Source organism: Felis catus, chromosome A3 (genome assembly GCF_018350175.1).
Source record: "Felis catus isolate Fca126 chromosome A3, F.catus_Fca126_mat1.0, whole genome shotgun sequence".
Classification (NCBI taxonomy): domain Eukaryota; kingdom Metazoa; phylum Chordata; class Mammalia; order Carnivora; family Felidae; genus Felis; species Felis catus.
In genome coordinates this window covers 108,206,809-108,227,680 of record NC_058370.1, presented here as the reverse complement: position 1 = coordinate 108,227,680, position 20,872 = coordinate 108,206,809, and the positions used below count along the sequence as shown (strand labels likewise).

General features: G+C 37.6%; 1 protein-coding gene across 3 annotated transcripts in view; it reads right to left on the bottom strand.

Moving 5' to 3' along the window:
- The window catches only part of MAP4K3 (mitogen-activated protein kinase kinase kinase kinase 3), a 206,172-nt gene that overhangs the window by 111,440 nt on the left and 73,860 nt on the right, over positions 1-20,872 (bottom strand). The window lies entirely within an intron of this gene.

The following is a 20,872-nucleotide window of genomic DNA, read 5'->3' as shown; positions in this document are numbered from 1 at the left end:
AAATATTCATGCAGCTAAATCCACTGAACAGACACACAGGATTGGAAATGAGGAAGAAATGGCAGCTATATTAAACAAAAAGTCCTTTGTTATTTGTGTTTTAACTTTGAGCATTATGACCCTTCAATTGTTAAATACAGAATCTGTCTAGTATAGTCAGCCTCAAGCCCATAACATGCCTTTAATATGTTAAAGAATGGTTAAGCAACCCATGATTAATCTTTGAAAATTATCATAAATGATGTAACAAAGACTCTCTTCATGATGGCAATAAGCACAGTGCAACACTGAATAAACAACAGGTGGTAAGGGATCTACTACTAACGCACTCCGGGGACACAGAAAAGGAGCCAGATAAATCATTTCCCTGGTGCCTTCTACTCTATGATGAAAATAAAGAGGAGAAAGCACCTCTCCTACCTCTCAGGACAGAAAAAAACTAATGTCAAAAGCAGACAGGAAAGAAAACTTATAAAATACAACTTTGGAGAACCATGAAGAAATAGTAGAGTGAGGTCTTTCCGGTACCTTTCGCACTTTGAGAATTTTGCTCTACAATTTAATAAAGGTTGCTCTCAATGAAAACAAAACGTAATACCCTATTTTTCTTACTGCAAATTACCCTGCACACCAACCTCTATACTTTTCATTATGTTGGAAAAGGAATGAATTTCCCCATGTAGAAGAAATGAGCTTCTCCCATGAGTTGCTACCTAATTAATCAGTATTCTCTGCATTTACGTTCTGCTTTAAAAACTAGTAGAATCGTGGTGCTGCAAGCAACACCACAAATGAGTAATTATGAGGAACTGTAATTAAATCCTATATTTTAGTGTGAAAAACTAAACAGTGGGCCAAGAATCAGAGGAATCAGATCCACAAATAAAACATGTGAGTTTGGGGGAATTATAAATGCGGTGCCTACTTTTTCACAACAGGAAATATAAGAGTCAGGCTTAAGCAATTGTTCAAATAGTGCTTCCCCATTACCACCTATTCTTTATGACAAAAATTTTGAAAGCTGTGAAACATCTGATAACCATTGACAAAGAAGACCTAAAAAGTTCCTTACGGCTCTAACAATGACTTTAAAACACACAAAGGAAAAAAAAAAAGACTCAAGAGACCCACAATGACACCTTATTAAGAACTGCAAGGTGATTTCTATTCTACTAGCAAGCTCTGCAATGAGCTCTCATCTTGATCCAATTTTAGTTTTCTTTTCAAATCAGTCTCCAAGAGTCAGCAGTGTGCTAGTCCGATCAGGTTAAAGACCACAGGAACAAACCTGGAGCCTGATGCATTGCAATGAGGAAGCCTGCACAGCAGAGGAATCCTGAGCCATCTCACAAAACAGAGGAAAGGTAACAGTTATGAGATTTGGGGAGGAGTGGAGTTTAGGTGAAATTTAAACTAAGCAGTGCTGTGACAGGCTTAGAGCAAAGCAGAGCGGTATGTAAAACGGGTCTACTTCAGGACTGGACTGCAAAGAGAACCCAATGTCCTCTTTCCTTAGCAACTGTGTGGATGTTGTATCCAGAAACCCCTTATCTGAAGCTGTGTAACTCAGCTGTAGGTCAAGATTGCTTCTCATATCAAAATGACTTAAGATTCTCCAGACAAGAGGGGGATATTTTACTCTTACAGATATAATTGCACACAGCCAAGTTTCTGACAGTCTATGATTTTCAAGAACAAAGTTTCTTGGTATATAAGTAAGCCATCGTCACTCAAAGGGCTTATTACGACACTTTCCAACTGCATTATTCTTGGGAGAAACATTGTGTAAGGCTTTCTGTGTGTAATTCCAGCCTGACAAACAGCCAGGCAAGTTTTTACTTTCTCCATTAGTTACTTGACATTCCCGTCTCCATTTTGTGTCAGAGCGTGAATTAAACGCTTTAATTAGCAGAGTTGCTAATTAAACTGTTTACATTATGCTCTTTAGAAGGCAGAGTTTACTTGCTGGTTTATCTTTTTTTTTTTTTAATATGAAATTTATTGTCAAATTGGTTTCCATACAACACCCAGTGCTCATCCCAACAGGTGCCCTCCTCAATGCCCATCACCCACTGTTTCCTCCCTCCCACCCGCTGGTTTATCTCTTTTTTTTTTGTATATTATTCATTAATTTCTCCACAAAAGATGCCCAATTTGGGCAGATTTACAGGTTTTGAAGAAACATTTATATCTTACCCAGTGAAGTTCACTATTCCTTTAAAGTGCAGAGAAATCACTTAGCTGGGTAAGTGGTGGCTCTACCAACAAAGGCTTTCAGGTACTAGCTCTAGGTTAAGTAAACATCCAGCTGAACTTGATACTACAGTTTTCACACCACTGCCAACTCCTGAGAGCAGGGAGAGGGCAGGTTCTGGGTCCCACTGCCAGGGTACAAATCCAAGATCCACTCTACTCAGGCAAGCATTTTAAACTTTCAGTGCCATCTGTTTCCTTATCTATAAAAAACAGGGATAATAATACAATGATTAAATGAGTCAACAACCAAAGCATTCGGACGGAGCCTGGCACAAAGTCTGTAAACATTAGCTATTTACTAGCAAAAAAACAAAAAAGAATCCTAGTTTAAACCGACCTATCTCTAAGAAATCTCTAAAGTATCTTCTGTCCAGTCTCCTAATCTTCCTCATTAATTTGATTTATCCAATAAATATTTACTGAGTCTTTAATAGGTGCCAGGCAACTTACCAGACACTGGGAATCTTATGTTAAAGAAAATGAATATGAAGTTTGCCTTCACAGAAATTATAGTCTTGTGAAGACTTCAGGACCACCACATTCTTACCAACAGTTCTTTCAACTTTTTTCTACTAAAAATAGACGCTTCAGGTGCCTGGGTGGCTCAGTAGGTTGAACATCTGACCCTTGAGTTTGGCTCAGGTCATGGAATTGAGCCCCGTATCGGGCTCTGCACTGAGTGTAGAGCCTGCTTGAGATTCTCTTTCTTCCCCCTACACTGCCCCTCTCCCGTGCTTGCACGCTCTCTAAAATTAAAAAAAAAAAGAAAGAAAGAAAAAACAACAACACACACTCTTGTTGCTGAGGAAAAGATATCATCTCAAAGAATTGCTATCACTATAGCCAGTTCCTTTAGAACAAGGCCCATGTCTTGGTGCTGGTAACTCTAGTGCCTAACTATAAAGGGTCTTTACAATGTAAGAGTCAACAAATATTTTGTGGCATTTCCCTAATTCTTGGTTCTATAATTCATTTTTTTTCCAAATTGAATTTTACCGGTAATGTATACATTTAATGCGTCTTTCTCCCTCATCATCTACACACACACACACACACACACACACACACACACACATACACAGCAAAAAAGCTATTATAAGTCAGCAGCACATCTTACAACTAGGGTGACCAAGGACTGAAGGACTCTTAAGGACTCCCTGGAACATGGCACTTTCAGTACTAAAAGTGGAAAAAATCTCATGCAAGATGAGATAAAATGGTCATCAACTTACAGCTGATGGTTTTGGAAAAGTACAGTAAGTACAACTGCATACAAAAAAATGAAACAAAAAACAAAGGCTAACCAAAATTTCACAACTTCACAAGTTCTGACCACATAAACTAAAGAACCTCAACATCAACCCTTCCTCCTGAGCCTCCCTGCTCGGTCCCCTTCCTCCCGCTTCCTTGCAAGTTGTTGGTTAAGGGGCTTAGGCTACTTTAGACTAAGGAGGTTTCCAAGGGACAGCACTGTTAATTACTTTTCTTCCCCCACTCTATTTTTGTTCCCAACTCATACCACACCCTCTTTTCGCAGATATCTTATCACTCCTTAAGGAGACTTCTTTCTCAATTCCAAATATCGTCTTTAATCTTTCTTACTCTTGCATTTTCTTCAACCTTTTCCTAGTTGCCACCTTTTCTCTTTGCTAAGTGAAAAAACTAGCTGCCTTAGCAGTCTAACTAGTATAATTAGTTACATACCTGTAATCAGTAAGAGCCCAAGATTCTATTTTTAGCTGTTTCTAAATGTAAGTATTAATACAGCAATAAGCATTATGTTCTAGTAATTATTAATACTACGAGTACTATTTTTTAACGGTTTTAATGAGATATAATTCAAATGAAGTGTACAATTCAATGGTTTTTAATATACTTCCAGGACTGTATGACCACCATCACAATCGATGTTAGAACCTTTTCAATCTCATTGGCAGCCACTCCCCATTCCCATCATTCCTCCCCCAGCCCTAGGGAACTAATCTGCTCATACAAATTTGCCATGATAGACATTTCATATAAATGGAATCATACCATTTGTGGTCCTTTGTGACTAATTTCTTTCCATTGCAAAAGTTTTCAAACATTCATCCATACTGTCCATGTATCAATACTTCATTCCTTTTTCCATTGTGGATACACATTTTATTTATCCATTCATCAGTTGATAGATATTTAGGTTGTTTCTTCTTTTTTACCATTATGAATAATGCTGCTCTGAATATTCATGTACAGGTTCGTGTGTAAATGTAGGTTGTTATTTATTTTATGTACATACCTAGTAGTGGAAAAACTAGAACATATGTAACTCACTGTCTAACAATTTTGGGGAGCTGCCAAACTATTTTCCAAAGTGGCTGCACCATTTTACATTACCACCAGCAATGTATGAGAGTTTCAATTACTCCATGATCTTACCAACACTGTTACTTTTTTTATTATAGCCATCCTTATGGGTATAAAGTGGTATCTCAAAATTTTGCATTTTCATAATAGCTAATGCTGTTGAGCATCTTTTGAGCACATGCCTACTGGCCCTTTGTAAATTCTTTTTTGAAGAAGTGTCTACTTAAATCCTTTGCCTGTTTTAAAAAAAATTTTTTTTAACATTTATTAATTTTGAGAGAGAGAGCGAGCATAAGCAGGGGAGGGGCAGAGAGAGAGGGAGACACAGAACTCGAAGCAGGCTCCAGGCTCCATGCTATCTGCACAGAGTCCAACACAGGGCTCGAACTCATGAACCATGAAATCATGATCTGAGCCGAAGTCGGATGCTTGACCAACTGAGCCATCCAGGTGCCCCTACTTTGCCTGTTTTTAAATTGGGTTGTCTCATTTTTTTTAATTGAGTTGAAAGAGCTCTTTATATATTCTAGATCCAGTCCCTTTAATTTACAAACATTTTCTCTCATTCTGCACACACTGTCTTTTCACTTTGTTAATTAATGGTCATTTTCCAGAACAAAAGTTCTTAATTTTAATATAAATCTAATTTATATAGTTCTTCTTTTATCACTTTTGGTGTCATATCTAAGAAAGCACTGCCTAACCTAAGGTTGCAAAAACTTATTCCTAGGTTTTCTTCTAAAAGTTTTACAGTTTTAACTCTCACATTTAGTTATGTGATCCATTTTGCATTAATCTCTGTATGGTGTGAGGTTGGAGTCCCAAATTCATTTTTAGCATCACTTATCTAAAAAACTATTCTTTTCCCCACTGACTTGTCTTGGCAACAACATTCTCAAAAATCATGATCATAAATACAAGGATTAAATTCTGGATGCTTAATTCTACTGCACTGATCTACATGTCAATTCTTATGTCAATACTACACTGTCTTGATTACTGCATCTTTGTAATAACTTCTAAAATGGAGCAGTGCAAGCCCTTCAACTTTGTTCTTTTTTTCAAGACTATTTTAGCAATTCTGGGCCCCTTGCATTTCCATATGAATTTTAGGGTCAGCTTGTCAATTTCTGCCAAAAAGCAAGTTGGGATTTCAACAGAAATTGTGTTGACTCTGTATATCAATTTCAGGAGTAATGCCACCTCAACAATATTAAGTCTTCCATCTATAAATATGGTATGTCCTTCCACTTATTTAGATCTTCTTTGTCCAATGTTTTATAGTTTTCAATGCACAAGTCTTCCATTTCTTTTGTTAAACTTATACATAAATATTTTAACCTTAGTTTCTAAGTATTTAATCTTAATTTGATGCTATTGTAACTAGATTTTCTCACTTTCATGTTCAGAATGTAACTGCTTGTGTATAGAAATAAAATTTTGCATATTGATCTTGTATCATGCAAACTTACTGAATCTGTTTTCAGTTTTAATAGTATATTAGTGGATTGATTCCTTAGGATTTTCTAGATACAAGATCATATCACCTGGAAATACAGATAATTTTACTTCTTTGTTTCCAATATGGATGCCTCTTATTTCTTTTTCTTGTTTAACTGTCCTAGGAAGATCTACAATGATGTATATATAGTTATGGTGAAAATGTACTTCCTTGTCTTGTCCTTGATATTACAGGAAAGACATCTTTGCCTTTCATCAAAGACAAAGTATGGTTGCTAACTGCGGGTGTTGTATATATGCACTTTATCAGGTTGAGGAAATTCCTTTCTATTCTTACTTTGTTCAGTTTCTTTTTTTCATCATGAAAAGGTTCTGGATTTTGTCAATTGCCTTTTTGGCATTGTTGAAATGATTTTTGTTCTTATTCTAATAATATGGTGTATTACATTTTCAGATATTCAACCAATTTTGCATTCCTGGGATAAATCCTACTTGGTCATAGTGTACAATCTTTTTTTTTTTTTCCAAATATTTTTTAATGTTTATATTTTTAGAGAGTCACAGAGTGTGAGTGGGGGAGGGGCAGAGAGAGAGAGACACACACACTGAACTTTAAGCATGCAGGGCTCGAACTCAAGAAATGTGAGATCATAACCTGAGCTGAAGTCAGAAGCTTAACCAACTGAGCCACCCAGGTACCCCTACGGTCTTTTTTACACATTGTTGCATGTAGTTTGCTATGATTTTGCTGAAGATTTTTTCCATTTATATTAAGACTGATCCGTAGTTAACTTGTAAAATCTGTTTGGTTTTGATATCAGGGTAATATCGACCTCATGGAATGAGTAGGGAAGCGTTCCTTCCTTTTTTTGTGGGGAGGGTTGTTGTGAAGGATTGGTGTTCTTAATTAAACATTTGGTAGAATTCACCAGTGAAACCATCTGTTCCTGGATTTTTCTCAGTGAAAAGTTTTTTGATTACTAATTCAACTGCTATTTGTTATGGGTCTATTCAAATTTTCTATCTCTTCTTGAGTCAGTTTTGATGATGTGTCATTTTAGAAATTTGTTCATTTCACCTATGTACCTAATTTGTTGGCATTCAGCTGTCCATGGTATTTTCATAATCCTTTTTATTTCTGTAAGATCGGTAGTAAGTTCCCCTCTTTCATTCCTGATTTTAGTAATTTTAATCTTACCTTTTTTCACTTTTTTCTTTGGTTTAACTAAAGATTCGTCAATTTTGTTGATCTTTTCAAAGAACCCATTTTCAGTTACACCAATGTTCTCTACTGTTCTATACTGTATTTATTTATCTCTAATCCTTATATTTTCTTTCCTTATGTTTGCCTTTGGTTTAATCTGGTCTTTAATTTCTTCCTCTTTTTTTTTGGCTTAAATTTTTTTTTTTAATTTTTAATGTTTATTTTTGAGAGGGGGTGAGGGGCAGAGAGAGGGAGACACAGAATCCAGAGCAGGCTCCAGGCTCTGAGCTGTCAGCAAACTTGAAACTTTCTTTTTTAATACAGGCATTGACAGTCATAAACTCCCCTCTAAGCACCGCTTTAGCTACATTCCGTAAGTTTTTTTTAATTAATTTATTTTTTAATTTACATCCAAGTTAGTTAGCATATGGTGCAACAATGATTTCAGGAGTAGATTCCTTAATGCCCCTTACCCATTTAGTCCCTCCCCCCTCCCATAATCCCTCCTCAACCCTCAGCTTGTTCTCTATATTTAAGAGTCTCCCTAAGTTTTGCCCCCCTCCCTGTTTTTATATTATTTTTGCTTCCCTTCCCTTATGTTCATCTGTTTTGTCTCTTAAAGTCCTCACGAGTGAAGTCATATGATATTTGTCTTTCTCTGACTAATTTCACTTAGTAAATACCCTCTAGTTCCATCCACATAGTTGCAAACGGCAAGATTTCATTCTTTTTGATTGCCGAACAATACACCATTGTATATATATATGCCACATCTTCTTTATCCATTTATCCATCAATGGATATGTGGGCTCTTTCCATACTTTGGCTATTGTCGATAGCACTGCTGTAAACATTGGGATGCATGTGCCCCTTTGAAACAGCACACCTGTACATACGTTTTTATATGTTGTACTTTCATTTTTATTCCTCTTAAAGTACTTCCTAATTACCCTTGTGATTTCCTCTTTTCCACATATTTGTGAATTTCCAAAATTTCTTTGTGTCACTGATTTCTAACTTAATACTATTCTCGAAGAACATACTTTGTATGACTTTAATTCTTTTAAATTAATTCGGGCATGTTTTATAGCCTAGCATATGGTTTACCCTGGAGAATGTTCTATGTATGCTTGTGAAGAATACGTGCTCTGCTACTGTTGGGTGAGGTGTTCTACAGATGTATATCAGGTCTAACTGGTTTATAGTATTTCTATTTCCTTATTTTCTACCTACTTTTACCATTAATTATTAAAAGTGGCATACTGGGGTATCTGGGGTGGCTCAGTCGACTAAGCATTCAACTCCCGATTTCAGCTCAGGCCATCTCATGGTCAGTTCTGACATCGAGCCCAGCGTAGGGCTCCTTGCTGAGTATGGAGACTGCTTAAGATTCTGTCTCCCTCTGCCCCTCCCCTGCTCGCTCTCTCTCAAAAAATAAAAATAAAACAAAAATGAATAAATAGAAGTGGGGTATTAAAGTTTCCAACTATTATTGTTTAAACCATTTCTCTCTCCAGTTGTTAGCTTTGCCTCATATGTTTTGGGGCTTTGTTGTTAAGCCAAGTATTGTCTTCTCTTTTTCATAACAATATACAGAACTTACCTTTTGAATTAATTTTGTTTGCTTTTTATTATACACTATTTCCCTATCCCCTAGCCACAGGCACCCACTCTTCTACTCTGTTTCTAGGAGTTTGACCTTTTTTTACTTTTGTTTTTTAGGATTCCACACCAAAGTGATACCAGGCAGTATGTGCCTTCTCTAATTTACTTAGTATAATGCCCTCAAGGTCCATCCAGGTTGCTGTAAATGGCAGCATCTCCTTCTCTCTGGTGGCAGAGTAACATTCCATTGTGTACGTACACACTACACCTTCTTTGTCCATTCATCGCTGACAGACATGTAGGTTGTTTCCAAATTTAGCTATTATAAATAATGCTACAATAAACATGGGAGTGTGGATACTCTTCAATATCCTGTTTTCATATCCTTGGGATATATACCAGAAGCTGGACTGCTGGATTGTATAGAGTTTCTATTTTTAATTTTTTGAGGAACCTCTATACTGTTTTCCGTAGTGGCTGCACCAATTTATAGTCCCACCAACAGCGCACAAGGGTTCCCTTTTCTCCTCATCCTCACCAACACTCATCTCTTGTCTTTTTTATGATAAAAAACTAAAAAGCTTCTTTCTGCACAACAAAGAAAACCATCAACAAAATAAAAAGGCAACCTGTGGAATGGGGAGAAAATATCTGCCAATCATGTCCAATAAGGAGTTAATATCAAAAAACATATTAAGAACTCACACAAGTTAACAGGAAAAAAAATGTGATTTAAAAATGGGCAGAAATACTGAATAAACATTTTTTTCCAAAGAAGATACATACAAGTAGCCAACAGGTGCATGAAAAGGTGTTCAATATCATTAATCTTTAGAGAAATGCAAATCAAAACCACAAGATGATACCGTCTCACATCTGTTCGAATGTCTGTATTTTATAGTGAAGACCTCTGGGACTACAATGTCCCTTTTTAACATATCAAGAAAACATAGGCTTTAGTAGAAGCAAGAGTCTTAAAAGGAAACTGAACTTTCTTCCATACTGGCATTATATAGAAGTACAATAAATATTACATTTGTGGTAGCAGCATTTCATGTTAAATACCAGGAATCACTGGTTGGCATTACACATCTGGAATCAAGAAGACTTTATGCAAAAGGATGAGATTATGGAGTGACATATCTCAGTATTGTTTTTCTCTTTTCTATAAAAGCTAACATTTATCTTAGCATTGCTGGGTTTTTTTTTTTAACCTACTTTGTGAGTAAGGCTGAAGATAAATTATGAATATATGCTTGTTATCCTCGGAGACTTTGGAGGACAGGTATCATGGATGCATAATTAACATTACAGGGACAGGAATTTCACTAATCAACAGTTTTTGAAAGAGACAAGTTTACCTACATTGGAGTACTACCCTTGTCTAGTTCTCTTAACACTAATTTCCCCATAATTCTAATTTCTAGAGAAAAGAGAAACTTTTAATCTGTGAAAACTGATGGCATAATGTTTTCAGGCAATGTTCTTTTTTTAAAAATTTTTTTTCAACGTTTTTTATTTATTTTTGGGACAGAGAAAGACAGAGCATGAACGGGGGAGGGGCAGAGAGAGAGGGAGACACAGAATCGGAAACAGGCTCCAGGCTCCGAGCCATCAGCCCAGAGCCTGACACGGGGCTCGAACTCACGGACCGCGAGATCGTGACCTGGCTGAAGTCGGACGCTTAACCGACTGCGCCACCCAGGCGCCCCTTCAGGCAATGTTCTAATGATAATTCTTGAATAGTAACACAGCTGTGTTAATGGAAACAATTAAAAAATGGTTTATTTCTAAACTTCAGTTAGGCACATAACACCATCCAACAGTCCCATCACTGGTAACTAGTCAGTTTCTTCTTCTATTTCCTACAGTGGCTCCTAAACAACAACAAAAAGTCATTTCCATTATTTTTCAGATATCCTACTTATCCATCTCTACTTCACTCTCAGCTAAGGACAAAGCTTCCTCCATCTGAGAAAATGGAGGCCCTGTAGTAGAGATCTTCTTTTACTACCTTCTACTCAACCTTAAAGCTAATTTATATTTGTGCCCACTCTTGGCCCTTTATAAAGATATGATCCCAAAAGAGGATCCTTTCAAAAGAGGTACCTCCTGATCCTGTTTCTTCCAAGCCCTCCCAGAACGTTGCTTCATCATTTATTATATTCTCTTTGATACCTTTATTCTATCACCACTCCTTTCCTTTCAGTCTACAAATATGCTCAAACTTACTTCAATGTAAAAACTCTCTCTTAACCTTCTTTTCCCTTGTTAAACCAGTCCCCTTATTGCTTTGCACAGCCAAAGTTCTTCAAAGAGTAGTCTCAGGTTTGTTTCCTTTTCATGACTTCCATGCATTCCTCAACCCAATCTATTTTTCATTCCAGGACTCTGCTAAGATTACTCTTGCAAAGGTCTGTGTCATTCTAAGATCCAAATCCAAGGCCACTTACCAATTCTGAAGCAGCATTTAATATTAGCAATGCCTTCTTTCTTTTTGAAACTCTCTGACTACAGCTACTACCTAACACCAATGATTTTCAAATCCAGGCATCCAGCCAAGACCTCTCTCCTGAGCCCCAGACCTGTAGATCATACTGACAACTATACATATCTACAAAAACAATCTCTAAACACCTCATAATCAACATGTCTCAAATCAATGGAAATACGTTCTCTCTTCATTCTACTTCCTAAATACCTCTCCAATCCAGCCCTACTGTAACTACCTTGGTTCAAATCCTCATAATAACAGCCAAATTGCCTCTTGGGGTAGACTACTATTTTTACCTCTAATAGCCATTCTTTCCTTCTTGGACATATAGCTGTCAGGTTAAAGAACACATTTCCTAGCCTCTCATGAATCTGTGTGACCATGTAAGCAAGTTTCCAGGAATGGACAATGAGCAGAGCTGGTGTGCGACTTCCAGACTCATTAGTTAAAAGTTGCTTGCCTTAAAATACTTGTCTCTCGGTTCCTACAAGAAAAAGATGGACACACCAATGACCCTGCTTCACACAGCAGGTGAATGTGTGTTCTACTGGGTGATGGCATAAAATGGAAGGAACAGGCATCCCTCAAGAAGCTCATGTGACAGTACTAATGCACCAGTCTGGGCTCACTTCAGAACTGTTACATGAGAGAGAAATAAATGTCTATCTTACTCAGGTCATTTTGGAGTTTCTTTGTATGGCAGTTAACCTGAGCCCTAATACGCTTCCCAATATAATTCTTAACTGGTCTCCCTATTTCCAATATTAACTTACATTTCAGTACATTTGTCATATTACTGCCAGTTATATTTAAAACACAGGATAAATATTAGTCTTCTCCCTAATAACCTTCTATAACCCACAGCTCCAGACATTTTGGCATAGCATAGAAAGTGTCATGGTATACATTCTGGCCTTAATATCCTTCTAGCTTCCATCCTTTACGACCCACTCCCATCCCTGACCATGCTCCCAATTCCCCACAGATACTTTAAGCTCCAGCATCATTAGACTTCAACTCTCTCCAGTGTGTGAGAAAAACAAAACATAATCCAAAAGCTCTGCAAAATGAGAGACAGAAGAGGTAAAAAAAATTACTCTAAATTCTGATAAAGCAACCAAAAAAAATGTGCGAGCAATGTATATATGTTATGCACACCATCATTAAAATGATGAACCTCAGCATTTAAAGATGCACTGCACATTTCAAGGGCTGAAATGTCAAAGCACCAAGACGCATGAGAAAAAATAAGCAGCTATTTTAACTTATGGATAATACATACTTTTGAGGTGAAATCCGTATAACAAAGTGTACAATTCAGTGGTATTTAGTACATTCACAATGCTGTGCCACCATCACCTCTAATTCTAAAACATTTTTATCACCCCTAAAGGAGACCCTATACACTTAAGCAGTCACTTCCCATTTCCTCCCTCTTCCCCAGCAACCACAAATCTGCTTTCTGTCTCTAAGGATTTACTTAGTCTGTATATTTCATATAAATGGAACCATACATCAAGAGACCTATTATGTCTGTTGGCATGTTTCTGAGAAGCTCCTTGTAGCATTTTTCAATATGGATGACATAAATTTTTCAAGCAGCATTATTTGTAAATGCAACACACTGGAACGTAAATGCTCACACATGGGACAGTGACTGAATTAACTTTGGTGTGTGTGTGTGTGTGTGTGTGTGTGTGTGTGTGTGTGTGTAATGGACTATTTTGGAGTGATTTCCCAGACATGTTGCTAAATGAAAAGAACAAAATTCAAAGAGATATCTATAGTATGCTACCCTTTGTGAAATAAAAAAAGAAAACAAGAAAATATTCATATACCTGTCCCGTTGGGTAAAAAACAAAACCAACCAAACAAAACGGCACAACAAAAAAAACATGGAAAGGATAAACCCGAGACCAAAGACAGTGGTTATCAATAGGGGGTGAGCAGGAATAGGGTAAAAAGGACAGAAATATAATACTTCCTCAATATTCCTTTTTGTATAGTTCTGCCTTTTAGAATCATGTTAAAGTTTCATATGCTCTAAAAACACTCTAAAAGAAAAGAAATAAAATCAAAGATGAGGCAGGCATCCCCCAAATGAATACAAACAGAAACAAATGAACTGGCTATATATCATGGGTTGAATTGTGCCCCCCCCCCCAAATATGGTGAAGTCTTAACTAACCTCTAGTACTTGTAAATGTGACCCTACTTGGAAATACGGTCTTTGCAGTAATCAAGTCAAGATGAGGCCTTAAGGGAGATCTCTATGACTGGTGGTGTCCTTATATGAAGGAAAAATTTGGACACAGGGAGCACAGTATGTGATGACAAAGGCAGAGATTCAAGCCTTCTACAACCCAAGGCACTCCAAAGATTGCTGGCCATCACCAGAAACTGAAGGAGAAGGATGGAACATATTCTCTCCAGAGCTTTCAGATAGATTCAACTCCACTGATACCTTAATTTTCAATTTCTGGCCTCCCAGAACTGTGAGAGAATAAATTTCTGTTGCTTTAAGCCATCTAGTTTGTGATATTTTGTTATGGCTGCTCTAGGAAATTAATACACCACACAGACTTCAAATGAATAGCATAAACACTATGAAAGGGTAAGGGTGGTAGGGAACCAAACATGAGAACAGTATATGTTCTAAAGATAAACAGAACTCTGAACAGTGACTTCTAGTTAGTAGTTGATTTCTCAAAGAGATATGGATTAACAATTTTGAAATTACTTCTGTGTTCAAGGATTAAGCAAAGGAATGAATATACTGTGGATAATGGAAACTAGGTTTCTCCACTGGAGAAGAGAGTTACAAACATGAAAAGGAGAAAATGAACCACGTGGTGTTAGACTGGTATTGGTTTTAGACAATCATATGGGTAGGAGGGAGGGGGAGGTGTGGGTAAATCCATATTCGTGTGTGCACATACATGGGACCTCTATTTCCCAACTCCATCCCTTAAGGCAGCCTAGTAACAAGGATACTTCAGTAGCAGTAACTATACCTAGAATCCAAAACAAAGGCTCAAGAACTCTTTCAGATTAAAGGCAACTCAAGAGACCTGGAACTGAATGCAACACATTATCTTGGATTTTCTTTTGCCTTAAAAGGGTATTATTGGGGCAACTGAGAAAATCTGAGTAAGGTCTGGGGTTTAAATAATAGGCATCGTATCAGTCTTAATTTCCTGATTTTGATCACTGTACTCTTATGTAAGACAATGACATTTCATCGTTAAAGGAAATACACACTAAAGTATTCAGGGGAAGAGTCTATCTTTTAATGTAGGAAAGCATATAGCAAAAATAATAAATTGAGTATTGAGAAATCTGGGTGAAATACCAAAATTCTTTGTACTGTTCTTATAATTTTTTCTATCCTCTGCAATTACCTTAAATAAAACACATAAAAATTTTTAGTTAAAAATCAAAAATAAATGAACACAGGTTCAATAAAGAGGCAAAACTTTCAAAGAACATTGCTGGAGAACCAGGAATTATTCTCAACATTCCATGAAGTATCTGTAAGGCAATATACACAATAGCACAGGCTCTAGAAAAAACACAAACCTGGATTTGAATTTGCTTCACTGTTACAAAGCCCTAAGGCAAATTAATCTTTCTGTGCCTCTATTCTACATCTGTAAGATGGGGATGATAATACCATACCTACTGCAAGGTGTTACTCTGAGGATGGAGACAATGCATATGAAGAGTTTAGTATAGAGTCTGGCATGCAGCCGTCAGCAAATGTTCAAAAAGTGGTCGCTGTGACTTTTATCACCATTATTGTTATTGTTATGTGGGTATGTGAATTTCAGAAGAAAAATTCCACCATCTGGAAAAACACTAATAAGAAAGTGAATTCCTGTTAAACCAAGTTCTGCATATCATCATTTCCTACATTTCTGGGTGTACTTGAATTATGTTGCCAAAATCTCCCCTATACCTCCTCTGACATAGAAAACAGAAAACAAACCTAATATGATAGCTGTACTTTCCCCACCAGCATTTCAGAGCCTATCAATGCCACTTACATAGATGACATAGACTTAATTTTAATACTAAACATGCACATATTAAAGGATTGATCTGAAACAAAAAACAGGAAAAAAAAGAGACAAACTAAAGAACGGACTCTTACAGAAAACAAACTGATGGTTACCAGAGGGAAGATATGGGTGGGAGATGGGGGAAACAGGTGAAGGGGATTAAGAGTACACTTATCACGATGAGCACAGAGCAACATAGAGAAATGTTGAATCACTACATTGTGCACCTGAAACTAATATAACACTATATATATTGGTATATATATGTATGCTAGCTATACTAAAATTAAAATTTTTAAAAAGAATTTTATTTATCATGAGACTGACTTAATTTTATCTTGCAAATAATAAAAGCTTTTCTCCATTTTCTCCAGAAATTAGGATGGGTAGCCTACAAAAGGCTATAAAGTTATTTTTTCAGCAAAGTATAAGAACTTTAGCAACTGACCTCATAAGCGTGTTTTTTTTTTTTAACATCAAAAAATGTTTTTGCATTAAAAAAAATCATCATTCTGGAAATTCTAGCCTTTCTAGTATCTGACAGTATCAGTGTCTGACACTTAAATAGCTGATCACTGGGGCGCCTAGGTGGCTCAGTCGGTTAAGCGTCCGACTTCGGCTCAGGTCACGATCTCGTGGTCTGTGAGTTTGAGCCCTGCGTCGGGCTCTGGGCTGACAGCTCAGAGCCTGCAGCCTGCTTCCGATTCTGTGTCTCCCTCTCTCTCTCTGCCCCTCCCCCGTTCATGCTCTGTCTCTGTCTCAAAAATAAATAAACAAAAAAAAAAAAATTAAAAAAAATATAGCTGATCACTAGTACTTATTCAATAACATACCTACTGAGCATTTATGTGCCTAGAACTATACAAAGTCTCAAGGTTATAATTTAAAAAAAAAGCCACCTTCACCAAGGATTTTATAGCCTACTCTGGACAGAATATTTAAGTTCAAAAAAGGCAATTCTAGAACTTGGTTTCATTGCATTTGAGTAGTCACTGTAAAGAAAATAAGCTTAAGGAAATAATTTCCCAAGCTTGCCTTATTCCACAGCCCCCAGATTATCACAAAGAAAAATCTAACTCAAAGTGCATAAATGTCTCTAAGGAGGTCTACTGTGTTTAAGGTGTGTGTGTGTGTGTGTGTGTGTGTGTGTGTGTGTGTGTGTGTGTGTGTGTTGGGACAGAGGAGAATAATAAGGGATAGTATTAAGTCAGCAGACAGTTTAAGAAATCAGTTATTGCATTTGTTTCCTAGAATGAAAGAAAACATAATAGCTTACTTAATTTTATTAATTTCAATTTCACAATACATGAAATTATACTTTAAAAATTTTAAGTCTCTATTAATAAAAATAATAGCTATTTTAAATGCTTTAAATGTATTAAAATACTTAATTTTCACAACAACCCTATGAATAGGAACTACTGCTATACCCACTTTGCAGGAGGGTATAAAAACAGGTTACGTAATTTGCTAAGGTCATGGCGCTTACTGTGATGGAGCCTCAATTACAAACAAAGGACTCTGGGTCCAAAGTTTACATTCTAAACCATTATTCCTTCACCATCATACCACTCTTTGATTCCTGCTACCCATCACAGAAACTCTTCCAAAATAACAATTAGACTTCAAAACTAAGCACTTATTTAGTAATTAACTTTTCAGAACATATTTAGTAATTAACTTTTCAGAACCAGGCATAGACAAAAAGTAACTTGATCAGGCAAAAGAGAGGACTCAAAGCTCAAAGGAAAGTTCTTCTGATAAACTCATAGCATTATTTACTTTTTCAGTAAATGCCATTTTAACAAATCTAACTGTCCAATCTCCTGGCCACCAATGCAAAAGAAAGAGCAGATAAAGGGGGCAGATATAAAGGGCTGACACTTCAAAATCAAGAACTGTGTCTTTTCATTTATGTTAATGCATGTCAGTAAATGTTTATTGATAAAAACAAGCAAGAAGTGACACCAAACGATAGGAAAAAATGCTGCTGAGAGCCTTTCTCTGGGAGGCAACATTTCTCTGTCATGAGGTGTTGAGGATTTAACTTATAACTATCAGTTACATCATGGTGAGTACACTGCTCTCAGCATGCTATTTGAGATAAGTGCATTTGAGAAATACTTACAAACAACAGTCAAAATAATTCTTGCAATTTAAAGGAGGATTTTAGAAAATTTACCTATATTGTTATTTTCCACTGTCACTGAATACATTATTTATCTCTGTCCAAACATATACCACTATCAATCCTATAAAAATATTGTTTGAATCAATCTGCCTCAAGAACAAGTATTATTTTAAAATCTAGTTTCAGAGGGCACCTGGGGGGCTCAGTTGGTTGAGCGTCTGACTTAGGCTCAGGCCATGATCTCACAGTCCGTGAGTTTGAGCCCCGCATTGGGCTCTGTGCCGACAGCTCAGAGCCTGGAGCCTGCTTTGGATTCTGTGTCTCCCTCTCTCTCTGCCCCTCCCCCACTCATGTTCTCTCTCTCTCTCTCTCTCTCTCTCTCTCTCTCTCTCTGTCAAAAAGAAACATTAAAAAATTTTTTTAAATAAATAAAATAAAATCTAGTTTCAGTGTGGCATTAGCAACAAAATAAATAGGCAATTCCTTAAATTAAAACAGAAAGCCCAGAACAGACCCAATTATACCGAAGGACTAAGATGCTTGACTTAATTATACAAAAAAAAAAAAAAATCAAGTTCGATCTTTACTTCAGGTGATACACAATAATTCCACATGGATCAAAGATTTAAATATTGAAAAAAGTACAATAATAGTCAAGTGAATATAAAATATGCACACACATAAAAATAAACAAGGGGAATGAGCAAGACCTTCAGAGCATAAAGAAAAATAGTGATAGTTTTAGCTACATATGAATTAAAAACTTACCTGTATCCAAAAGTCATCAAAATTTTAAAGGCATACTAGAAAAAAAATTGCAATTTACCAAAGGATTAAAACCTGTCAAAGAAAAAGACCTTTTAAAAAAAAATCAATAAATAGGGGCGCCTGAGTGGCTCAGTCAGTTAGGCATCAGACTCTTGACCTCAGCTCAGGTCATGATCTCACAGTTTGTGGGTTCAAGCCCTGAGTCTGACTCCACACTGACAGCACGGAACCTGCTTCAGATACTCTCTCTCCCTCCCTCTGTCTCTCAAAATAAATAAATAAACATTTTTTTAAAGTGTTCTTTTTTTTTTTTTAATTTTAAAAAAATGTTTACGTATATTTGAGAGAGACAGAGTACAAACAGGGAAAGGGGAGAGGGAGAGGCAGACAATCTGAAGCAGACTCCAGGCTCCGAGTCGGCAGCACAGAGCCATGGAGTCTGATGTGGGGCTCGAACTCAAGAGCCGTGAGATCATGACCTGATCTAAAGTTGGACGCTTCGCTCCTTATCAGGGAAATACAAATCAAAACCACACTCAGGTATCACCTCACGCCAGTCAGAGTGGCCAAAATGAACAAATCAGGAGACTATAGATGCTGGAGGGGATGTGGAGAAACGGGAACCCTCTTGCACTGTTGGTGGGAATGCAAATTGGTGTAGCCGCTCTGGAAAGCAGTGTGGAGGTTCCTCAAAAAATTAAAAATAGACCTACCCTATGACCCAGCAACAGCACTGCTAGGAATTTATCCAAGGGATACAGGAGTACTGATGCATAGGGCCACTTGTACCCCAATGTTCATAGCAGCACTCTCAACAATAGCCAAATTATGGAAAGAGCCTAAATGTCCATCAACTGATGAATGGATAAAGAAATTGTGGTTTATATACACAATAGAATATTACGTGGCAATGAGAAAAAATGAAATATGGCCTTTTGTAGCAACGTGGATGGAACTGGAGAGTGTGATGCTAAGTGAAATAAGCCATACAGAGAAAGACATATACCATATGGTTTCACTCTTATGTGGATCCTGAGAAACTTAACAGGAACCCATGGGGGAGGGGAAGGGAAAAAAAAAAAAAAGAGGTTAGAGTGGGAGACAGCCAAAGCATAAGAGACTGTTAAAAACTGAGAACAAACTGAGGGTTGATGGGGGGTGGGAGGGAGGAGAGGGTGGGTGATGGGTATTGAGGAGGGCACCTTTTGGGATGAGCACTGGGTGTTGTATGGAAACCAATTTGTCAATAAATTTCATATATATAAAAATAAATAAATAAATAAATAAATAAATAAAAATAAAAGTTATTCATTAAAAAAAAAATAAAAAAAATAAAGAACACATTTTCCTTGGGAAAAAAAATAAATAAATAAAGTTGGACGCTTAACCAACTCAGCCACCCAGACACCCCAGAAGTGTTTTCTATTAAAAAAAAAATCAGGGGCGCCTGGGTGGCGCAGTCGGTTAAGCGTCCGACTTCAGCCAGGTCACGATCTCACGGTCCATGAGTTCGAGCCCCGCGTCAGGCTCTGGGCTGATGGCTCAGAGCCTGGAGCCTGTTTCCGATTCTGTGTCTCCCTCTCTCTCTGCCCCTCCCCCGTTCATGCTGTCTCTCTCTGTCCGAAAAATAAATAAACGTTGAAAAAAAAAATTTAAAAAAATCAATCAATAAAAGACAGGTATCTCCATAGAAAAATGGGCATCGTTTGATCTCACAGGTCATCAGGACCTCCTCTTCATCCTCCAGCCCTTCTTCAGGCTCCCTTCACCTTCACATTCTAACTGAAAGCTGGCTTTCCCCTAGGATGCTGCTTCCTCTTTAGTCCTCTCAGGGTGTAGAAATTTGCTCACGTCCTGCAGGACCTAGAAGCGGGGTGGATATCCTCCGTCCTCGCTGTTGCTTCCAAATACCCCTTCCCCTTTTCTCCTTCAAAGCCCAGCCTCTCCTGAAGCGGCTGCTGTCACAGGGTATCACCTCCTACTCCTTGTAGCTGCATTTCTGGAATTCTTAGCCATTCTCCCTCACACACTGACACTGTGGCACCTGGCTCATCACTACTTCACTCATGTTTTGTGACCTCGACATCCTCATAAATGATCATCAAAACACCCAGGCCTCTTGGATGCATAACCTGCTCAGCTATAACAATCTCTATTTCAGCCCCACCCTATTCACACGGGCATCTCATCATCCTTCATAAGCATACAACCTTTAGATATTTTTTTAAATTAGATGTTTTTTTTTTTTAATGTTGATTATGGAGAGAGAGAAAGAGGAAGAGGCAGAGGAAGAGACAGACACACAAACACACACAGAGGGAGAGAGGGAGAGAGAGAGAGAGAGAGAGGGAGAGAGAGAGAGAGAGAGAGGGGAGAGAGAGAGAGAGAGAGAGGGAGGGAGAGAGGGAGAGAGAGGGAGAGAGGGGGAGAGAGGGAGAGAGGGGGACAGGGGGGAGAGAGGGGGAGAGAGGGAGAGAGAGGGAGAGAGAGAGGGAGAGAGAGGGAGAGAGAGAGAGAGAGAGAGAGGGAAAGAGAGGGAGAGAGGG